An 8,753-nucleotide genomic window follows, 5' to 3' on the forward strand; every position below is an offset into this window, starting at 1 on the left:
CAGCGCTGAGGGCAAGCTTAGCTCTGAGATGCAGAGAGGCTCAGCTTGGGCAGCCAGGGGCTCTCTGACCACAGCACAAGACATGCACACACCGTGCTGTGTCCAGCTGGAGAGGAGGCTGAGAGCAAATTGGAGAGGCAGCAGAAGCAAGAAGAATGGGAGGTTGATAAACAGCCGGGAACTAGAGACATTCAATCCATTTAGTCTGTCCCCAGGAAGGTGAAGAGGTGACTTGAGAGTGGTCAGCAAGTGCCTACGCAGAGAGAGGAGTAATAAGATGAGGCTCTTTAATCTGACAAATGAGAGCATCTTGAGACCCAGTGGCTGGAAACCAAAGGCATTTCTACAGAGAAATAGAGTTGTTCTTGGTGCAGGACAGCTAAGGTGATTAATTAACCACCGGACAATGTACCCAAGGAGGCAGCAGATTCTCTGTCACTTCAGCTCTGTCAGTTGGACCTCTGTGGGACACCCGGGCTCCACCAGGGCTCCAAGATGAGGGCATCACACAAAAAACTTCCTTGTGCCTGCTATCAGGGGCTGTTTCGGTGTAGTCAGTCCAGAATGGGAGATCTTTGGAAGCCAGAGGTAACAGCCTTCAGATAAAAATACAGGGGGGAAGAAAAAACACAGAATTGAGAAAAAATCAGAAATAAACAATGCATCTCATCAGAGGTCCCCTGGAGCCTCACAGCAGTGTGCCAGCCCCTGTTCTCTGCCAGTTTGCTGCTCAGAAGAGAGCAGAGCAGAAGAAAACCATCTCCACACAGACAGAGAGAGGCTGAGCACATCCGCTTCATGTCCCAACCCTGCTTTTCCCCATGAAATAACTGCAGGCAGTGACTGTTCTCCATGCACTGGGTGCTCACTAGCCACTTCCAGATCACCTGCATGACTTCCACAGCCCAGCCTTTGCTTCTCAGTATGGGTCACTTGCTGAGTTGCTGAGGTAGTGAAGTCAGACTGCTAAAGACAGCCAGATGATACAATAGCTATGAACAATAAAAAGTACAATAAAAATTAGAAAAAGGAAAAAAAAAGAAAAAGAAAGAAAAATAAGAAAGGAAAAAGAAATAAGTCTATCATACACTGAAAACAGACAGGAAGGATCAAAGCTTCAGATGGAACAAACCAAGTTTGCCATGCAAAATTCAGTTGATTTTCACTAGTTCACGCCTACAGAGAGTTTCCTAATGTCACAGCAACATAACAAGGACCCAGAGCTGGCCTGAGTCAGAGATGAAATCTGCTGGGATCTGTCAAGGAGGCAGGAGCAGGTCACATAACTGCCAGGAATAAGTTCAGGCTTCCAGCAGACTTTGAAGGCTCTCATTAACCCTCTTATTTCCATAAGCACTACTCACAGACTCATCAAACCAGCAGGCAGAAGAATCCCTGTCACTGCTCATCCTTGGACAACGGGGTTACCCGACCTCAGTGCTGCTTCACCACTTGTCAAACAGCTGCCCAAGCAGTAAGACAATTTTAGTTTTCCAGAGATTTTGGTTTATTTGTTGGTAGCAAACAGAAGAAAAAAGGACTGCTTTGCTCTGACTACATAAGAAACTTATTTCACTGATTGCATTTTTTTTTCTTTTCTTAAGCAACTTTAAATGGGGGTTGTTGCCATTACTCATCTGATAACCACTCTACTGCAGCCAAAGACCACTGTAGATGGTCCAGAAGACTCATGACTTCACTATGATGCAGAGACAAGGAACACTCAAAGTCTCATTATAATTATAACAAATCCAAATAACCTGAGCCCTTAGGTCAATGTCAGTAAAAGGGACTCTCAAATGCACCAACTAGAAGGCTTCCACCAACACCGTTCCCTCTCCAGGAGCAAGAGACCACTTCAAATGTCAGTGGAAGGTTGTTTAGTTTTTAATTGGTGCCTGAGCTTTTTTTGGCTGGTTTCTGAGTGATTCCCCCCTCCTTTCCGATCAGAAGAGCTTTCAAATCTCACATCGAGGGCTCTCAGGCTCTTTGTTCTTCAAGACTTTAAAAACAAAAACAAAACCCCACATCTGCAAAGTCACTCAGGAAGACAGCCAAAATCTGATCGTGAGCATTAACATTTAACTACTGCTGTATTTCACTGTGTGCCTGCACGTCTTGTACAAAGGCAGACACCCTTATGCTCCATGTCCCTTGGAAGTAAGCAAGTACACATGCTCCATTCATAATTAATGGCCCAGCTTTTCCAAAAGCACTAACAACTGCATCTGCCCGTGTCTGTGGAGGACTCGGCCCTAAAGGTTTGGCTTCACCAGGCTAATGCTTTGCCTGCAAATTAGCCACATGGGACACGCTGGAGCCAGCCTTTGACACCTGGATCCCTGATGTACCTGAGCCAGCAAACAAAACCACACTCATCCTCTGAAACCAATGCTGCCTTTGCCACCCATTTCAAGGGTAGTGGCTTTGGGCTTCAAAATTCAAGTCTCCAAGGTGCTCACTGCTTAGGATAGGGACTAAGCCCTCTCAAAGCCTCAGGCAAGCTGAGAGCCCTCAGCACCCCTGCAGAACTGAATTACTATGTTATTTCAAGCCGTCATACCACCTGGAGGACAGACGGACACACAGCAGAGCTGCGCCTGCACTGGGCAGTCAGCACTTCAGCTCTCAGCAGGACAGCAGCAATGCTCTGGGCAGGTAGCTTGCTGCTAATAGGCATCGAAAACCACCTGGAGATGGGCTGGTTGGATCTATTTACTTGTTACCCTGCCCATGGAGTGAGATATGCCCTGAGTAGATTTGCTTTGATGAGGCAACCGGAGGGAAAGCCTCCCCAAAGCAGCCTCCCTGCTGCCAGAGGACTGCCTCCAGTGAGTTTTTGGCTTTTAAGAGGAGAAAAAATTGTTGGCTAGTGCAGACGCAACCTGAAAATAACCCCCCATTCCTCCTCCTGATGGCTTTTATTTGTGCTGCTCTCGACACAAGAAGACAGAACCCCCTCCTGTCCCCTCGCGAAGCTTCTCAAAGAGGAAAAGAGAAGGCTGTGCTGGGAGGCTCAGGGGCTGCCTGCTCTTGTCTACCATCCCCTGGGTGCCAAACCTAAAGCAAAAGTTGAAACAGGCCCTGGGATTTTGCTATACATTATGACATAAAACTTCTCCATAGCTATTACTGCAAGTTTTACTTGACTTTTCCACCCATCCCATGAAGTTAGCCTCAGCAGCAGGGACTACTTATAGGCATGCCAATCTTTGTAAAATACCTGTAAGATATACAGAGGAAATCTCTGAAAAATAATATCTACAACTTTAGAAATAAAACTTCTTTGTCAGTATGCCCCAAGCAGGTCAAATAGACTTTGATCAAAAGAAAAATACGCCCCAGTACCTTTGCTCTGCTTTTACCTCTGTGTTGTTTGTGTCTCATTTCACTTGTTCCTCCCTTACTTTGGCATGATTTGTGAAAACCTCTAAAGGGATGACATGGAGGGAACAAGGCTGGATAAAGTCCTAGAGTATTTGCCAAACTGACAAAAAATACAGAAGAGAAAACACCAAGCCCAGCCAAGTCAAATATCAATCTACTTTTGTGTGCTTTGTTTCATTAAGTTTACTTTATGATTCATTTGTAACCAACTGCGGTGGATAATGAGTACTTGCATCACAAACCTCTGTGTGCTTAAGAAATCCCTCTCCCCACACAGGGAAGGGCTGGATAACAACAACAGAGCCCTCTCATTTGAAAAGCCCACGGTGGTCCAAGCGTGAGTGGAGATCTTTCAAGCATCACTGAACTGAGAGCTCCAGCAATGAAGCAGTCACGTCACTGCCAAAACATTTGAGCCCCGTGGAGACACCCTGTCCTGCTGCATTCAAGTCTGCCAAGATGCCCTGAAAGCTCATCTCTGAGCACACAGTGGTTTTGGGGCAGCTGCCTCCCAAGCAGACAGCCCAGGAGATACCCAAAGGCGGGTGGGTTGTGTGCAGCCAAGAGCTCTCACAGAGGATACCACCAACCCCATTTCAAAAGTCACAAAACAGCAAAGGTCAGAGGCAGCAGAAGTCTGAATGCCTAGCCCACTGATCTTAGTGGTCATCCTTCAGTGCAGGGTCAGGTCTAGATCTACCAGGGACTCTCCACCTGCACTCACACTTCCCCTCCTGCCCATCCCTCTGCTTGCAGGAGCTGCTCCAGAACCGATAACTGCTCTGCTGAGAGCACATCTCCCATACGACAGACAACTAGAAATGAGCTGATCCAGCAGGAAAAAAAGCACCCAGGACTGAATTGCAGGCAAGCTGCAGGTGTTCGGGTAATTATAAGAGTTTGGCAAAGTGTGGGAACAGCACACACTCCTAAAACGACAGCGCAGGCTTTTATACTTTCATTGCACATCTGTGCATCAGAAACTCGGCACCCCCACCCCAGCAGTTTGAACGTGCAGAAGAACCGTACAGAGCCTTTCGGTGAAGATCCAAATACTCAGCACAGAGTAAGCAGGGTCACAACTCACCGTGCTCTCTTACAGCTCCCGGAGTTAGCCGATGAGGATGGGAGCAGGTGAGGTGAACCTATGGGTTATTGAATGGCACCGTGGCCATTACAGAGCCAGACACCATGCTGCAGGGAGCCTGCTCCAGCACGGTCTCCACTGGACACCTTCAGCTCTCTGCTGGTTGAATCCCTCATAGCTGTCTAGGAGACATTGCAGCATTCATTTTGTCCATTTTGCAGATTGGCCCTAAGGGAATGAGCAGCCAAGAGGAGATGTTTCTACTTCCTCTGACTCTTCCCCCTCCACTTATTTCTTTGCTTTTTCCCCTGTATTTTCAAACAGTTTTCAATTTGCAAGAACTTCAGCGTGACACTACAGGTTCTTTCCCACTGCAAGGCCCCAGCAATAAGGCGACATTTATCACAGCCTGTATTTCCCCTTCTCTGCTGAAGCAGAATTCTCCTGTGGAAGGCAAAGCCGCACAGGTTTACCAGCTTTCACTTTTCTGTGCATCCTGTTAACACACGTTACAGTTTCCCGCTCATTAATCCTGCAAAGGAGCATTTACAATGTATTTAAAATGCTTTTCCTCCTTTACTAGCTCCCTGTGGTGCCGTCCAGTTCCCGATCTGAAGAGCAATCAATAAATAAGCTCCGTCGTCCACCGGGGTTCCTGGCTACCCAATTAGAACAGCAACCCTCCACATGCTGTTTTATTATACGGCGGCAGCAGTCGGCTTTGGCGCGGCTTTCAGTGCCTAACGCTGGTTTTTAGATGTTTGTATTTGAGCAACAAAGCCTGGGAAGTCAGCAGGGTTGTTCTCTGCCAAGCTACATAAAAATTCACCGGAGTTTCCATCACACAGCACTTTGGCCAACCGGTTGCGTGGGGGTTGATGGCGGTGTCATCATTTTAATTGCTCGAAACAGTGAATGGGCGGATTTCTGGCTTGTCAAGGACATTGTACAGAAAAAAAAAAATAAAATAGAGACATTGTTAATCTCTCCAAAGCCTAGCTGGTGAGCAGGTCCTTAAAGCAGCTGTACAGTGAACAAAGAGCACTTGGCAAGCAGGCAACGAGGGGCCTTGAGACCAGGGCTCAAAGGGATGGTGTTGCCGGCTGGTGAGCTCCTCACACTGAGAAATAAACATTAAACCAAGAGGGAGCACAAACAGAAGGTGCTGCTTTGCCTCACGTGGTCTTCAGAAAGAGGGATATAGCTTATTGGGATACCACGAGTTTACTTTGTGGACAACACCAGCAACTGCCGGTGCCAGTGGTGTGTCAGAACCTGCCTCCATCCTGTGCCTGGCCTGCCTAGTTTGCAGCCCCCCTCTGAGGTCATCCTCCTTCCTTCTGCAATCACCACAGGTTCTCCAGGACAAGGGTTGTTTAATATACACTAGTGTCATTTCGATGTTTCTGGATGCTACACCTGTGAAATCAGAATAGCAATGAGTAGTTGTTTTCAGACTTGAGATTTGTCCTATCGTTTTAAATAATAATAATGGGACATCATCAAAACTGGAAGCATCAAATGCCCAGATATTGGGAGCAGAAGGGAGAGCATCCTAGTACATGCATACCCATGACTTGCTGTCATCGTAAAATGCTTGGATATTTCAGCAGCACACAGCTCAGACCAGCAGCCAGATGGAGGTACAATGCAGAGCCAACCCTTTCCTGAGCAGCACATTGCCTTTTGCAAACAGCCGTAAATACTTCTCACCCACAGAAGTAAGTGAAACACATTTGGAAACAAAGGGTGATGGTGGTCACCTAGCGGGGGACAGCATTATCCCAGGTGAGCCTCCTCTGGAAGCACAGCAGGGATCATTACACAATTTGCTTGTCCCTATTTAAGCCTCCCCACCTCTACCAGGAGCCCAGCTGACCTGCTGCTGCCTGCTGGGTAAGCACAAATACAACAGACTCGTTACCCTGAGCTAAGGCACTGCAGGTCACTGTGCCTCCCTAGAAGTGAAATGACAGAAGAGAAACATTTTCCTGTTTCCTGAGAGCAGCAGCCATTCTGCACATCCATAAAGCAGAGCTCTGAGTTATTTGCCCTATACAATAAATAGCCACCCCTAACTAGCTACCAGCTTAACACTAGCAAAGATGCTCTATTCTTTCTTCGGTCCTATTTTTAAGCAGTTACATAAGGAGAAAAGACACAAGGGACTTAAATCTGTGGGAAGTCTTCACGACAGAACACATTCCTTCCACCTGCATTTTGCAGATAACACTCTAAATTTACTTTAAAAAAGAAAAAAAAATAAAAAACTTACTCCCATTCATTTTTCTGCTGTGCTACTCAGGCAGTGAATGAGGCATCAGCAGAGACCAGGCAGAGCTGCAGATACCTCCCACAGGTGGCTAGAGCATCCTCCAGCAAAGGTCTCTCTCCAACAGCTGCCCTCCAGCTCACACCTGCACCTCTGCATCCTTCTCTTAAGCAACCAAGTGCTTCCTCCTGGTCTTGCTTTGGAGTGCTGAGCCCTTAGGTGATACACATCACATTTGAATTGTCTCCATTATCAGCCTGGCTACTTCTAATAGATGCTTGATTTTTATTTTTATTTCCAAGTCACAGAGCAGTCAGATTGGCAGCAGCAGCCAAGTAACAGTCCCCAAAAGTTTAGTGGTAAATGGGCACAGAGGAGGTAATTAAACCAAAGGGAGTCCCTGCAGAATGGAGACATGCCGGAGAACCAGGCAGCCCATCAAAACAGCGGCCATCAGCCAAAGACTTGTCCAGGGGAGAAGAGAAAAGGCTCTGAATCTTTTACAGGAAAGCCACGTGCAGCTGTAAGGAAGGGCAGCTGCCCTCCTCAGGAGGCATTTTAATCGGGGAGAACTTTGTTGGCTTTTTCCCCACAATCTCTGTACTCTATGATAGCGCTTTGCTGTATTTTCACCTGAGACAAGGCTGATCTCCGGGCCAACAACCAGTGCCAGGACGTGACACCCCGCAGAGACACTGACTAACTGTTTGCCAGGGCCCTTTCACACCTCCCTGGGAAGCAGCTGGTGCCACCCACGCCTGAGAAAGGCTCCCAGAGGGGATGAATCACTAGTTTGATTAAGTCTGGCAATTCCTAATGTGTTGGACCACAGCAGAGACATGCTCTGGATCCAGAAGATGAACAGCAAAGGCTGGGCACGGAGCTTGGGCTACATCACACCAGAGGTTTGCAGGGAGCAGTCAGCTTGTGCCTTGCTGTCCCGGTCAGCAGTAGGGCATGCCAAAAGGTGTCTGACCAGAGACGTCTCCCAGATGAGTAAGAAGGTGACAGTCCCCTGCAGGGTGGCCCCAGGACCATCCTACCCCTGCTGCCACAAACAAAAGCTGGGAAGTAACTGAGCAGAACTGTGCATGGTGGGACTGCATCTCCTCAACACTGCCAACCCAAGGCTGGGTCTGGAGACCCCAAACCTGCACTGCCCAAACTTCCCTCCATGCTGCTGCAGCACCTGAAACTCTCACAGCAGCTGAGCTTGGTGGCAAGGCAAAGGACTGGCATGGGGTTGGCCCTGATGCTGTGCAAGGGATTAAATAAACGCATAAGTACTGTGCTGGGAAAGGCCTCGAGTACTGTTCTCTGCACCTCCCCATACGGTGTTAAGCCCAAACTCCATGCAACTGAATCTTCTCTGAACAAAGCCCTAAATAAATAAATCAATCATTCTCCAGCGTGCCCCTGTGCGCTATCTGTCACTGCCTGCTGAGCTGCCATTTCCACTTCCCCTGGCCTCTCCCTCATAGGCTCTTATTGACATTTAATGGTGATGGGTGCAGGTGGCTGTCCTAGGGCTCCGCAGCCCAGCAGGCAGCACCCCGCAGCACTGCGCACCATCAGCAGCCCCCAGCCACGGGGCTGCAAGCTGTGCTAATGACCACGACAAATCACTGACGATGCTCAGCTGGTTTGTACCAAGCTGCTCCGATGCTCCTGGGTGATACAAGAGGTGCTGTGTCAGCTAAAGGGAAACATCAGTCATCCTTCATCCCCGTACACCAACCAAACTCTTTGTCCCCACATCCCCTGCCTGCACTGCAGCTGGGAAAGGCAGGACTGCTGCGACCACCTACCTGAGCTGAACTGAGAAGGGGGAAATAAAAAAGAATGCTTCTCCCTGTGCAAAGGGACACAGAGGTACATCTATAGGGACCAAGCCACCCTTGTAGCCCAACTTCATCCACAACCTGTGGGTTGCAGACAACTCCTATAAAGAATTAAGCCACATGCATGGAAGTGTCATCATTTTCCCATCTTTTCCATACATGAATT

The 8,753-nt window shown here is 48.2% G+C and overlaps 1 long non-coding RNA gene across 1 annotated transcript; it reads right to left on the minus strand.

Moving 5' to 3' along the window:
* Positions 1-4,365: 4,365 nt before the first annotated feature.
* LOC140003602 (uncharacterized) lies at positions 4,366-6,374 on the minus strand. The gene is made up of 2 exons (XR_011812520.1): positions 6,045-6,374; positions 4,366-5,893 (listed from the first exon to the last, which is right to left on the minus strand). It is a non-coding gene; the product is annotated as an uncharacterized lncRNA (long non-coding RNA).
* Between the last annotated feature and the right edge of the window lie 2,379 nt (positions 6,375-8,753).

Source organism: Anas platyrhynchos, chromosome 13 (genome assembly GCF_047663525.1).
Source record: "Anas platyrhynchos isolate ZD024472 breed Pekin duck chromosome 13, IASCAAS_PekinDuck_T2T, whole genome shotgun sequence".
NCBI lineage: Eukaryota > Metazoa > Chordata > Aves > Anseriformes > Anatidae > Anas > Anas platyrhynchos.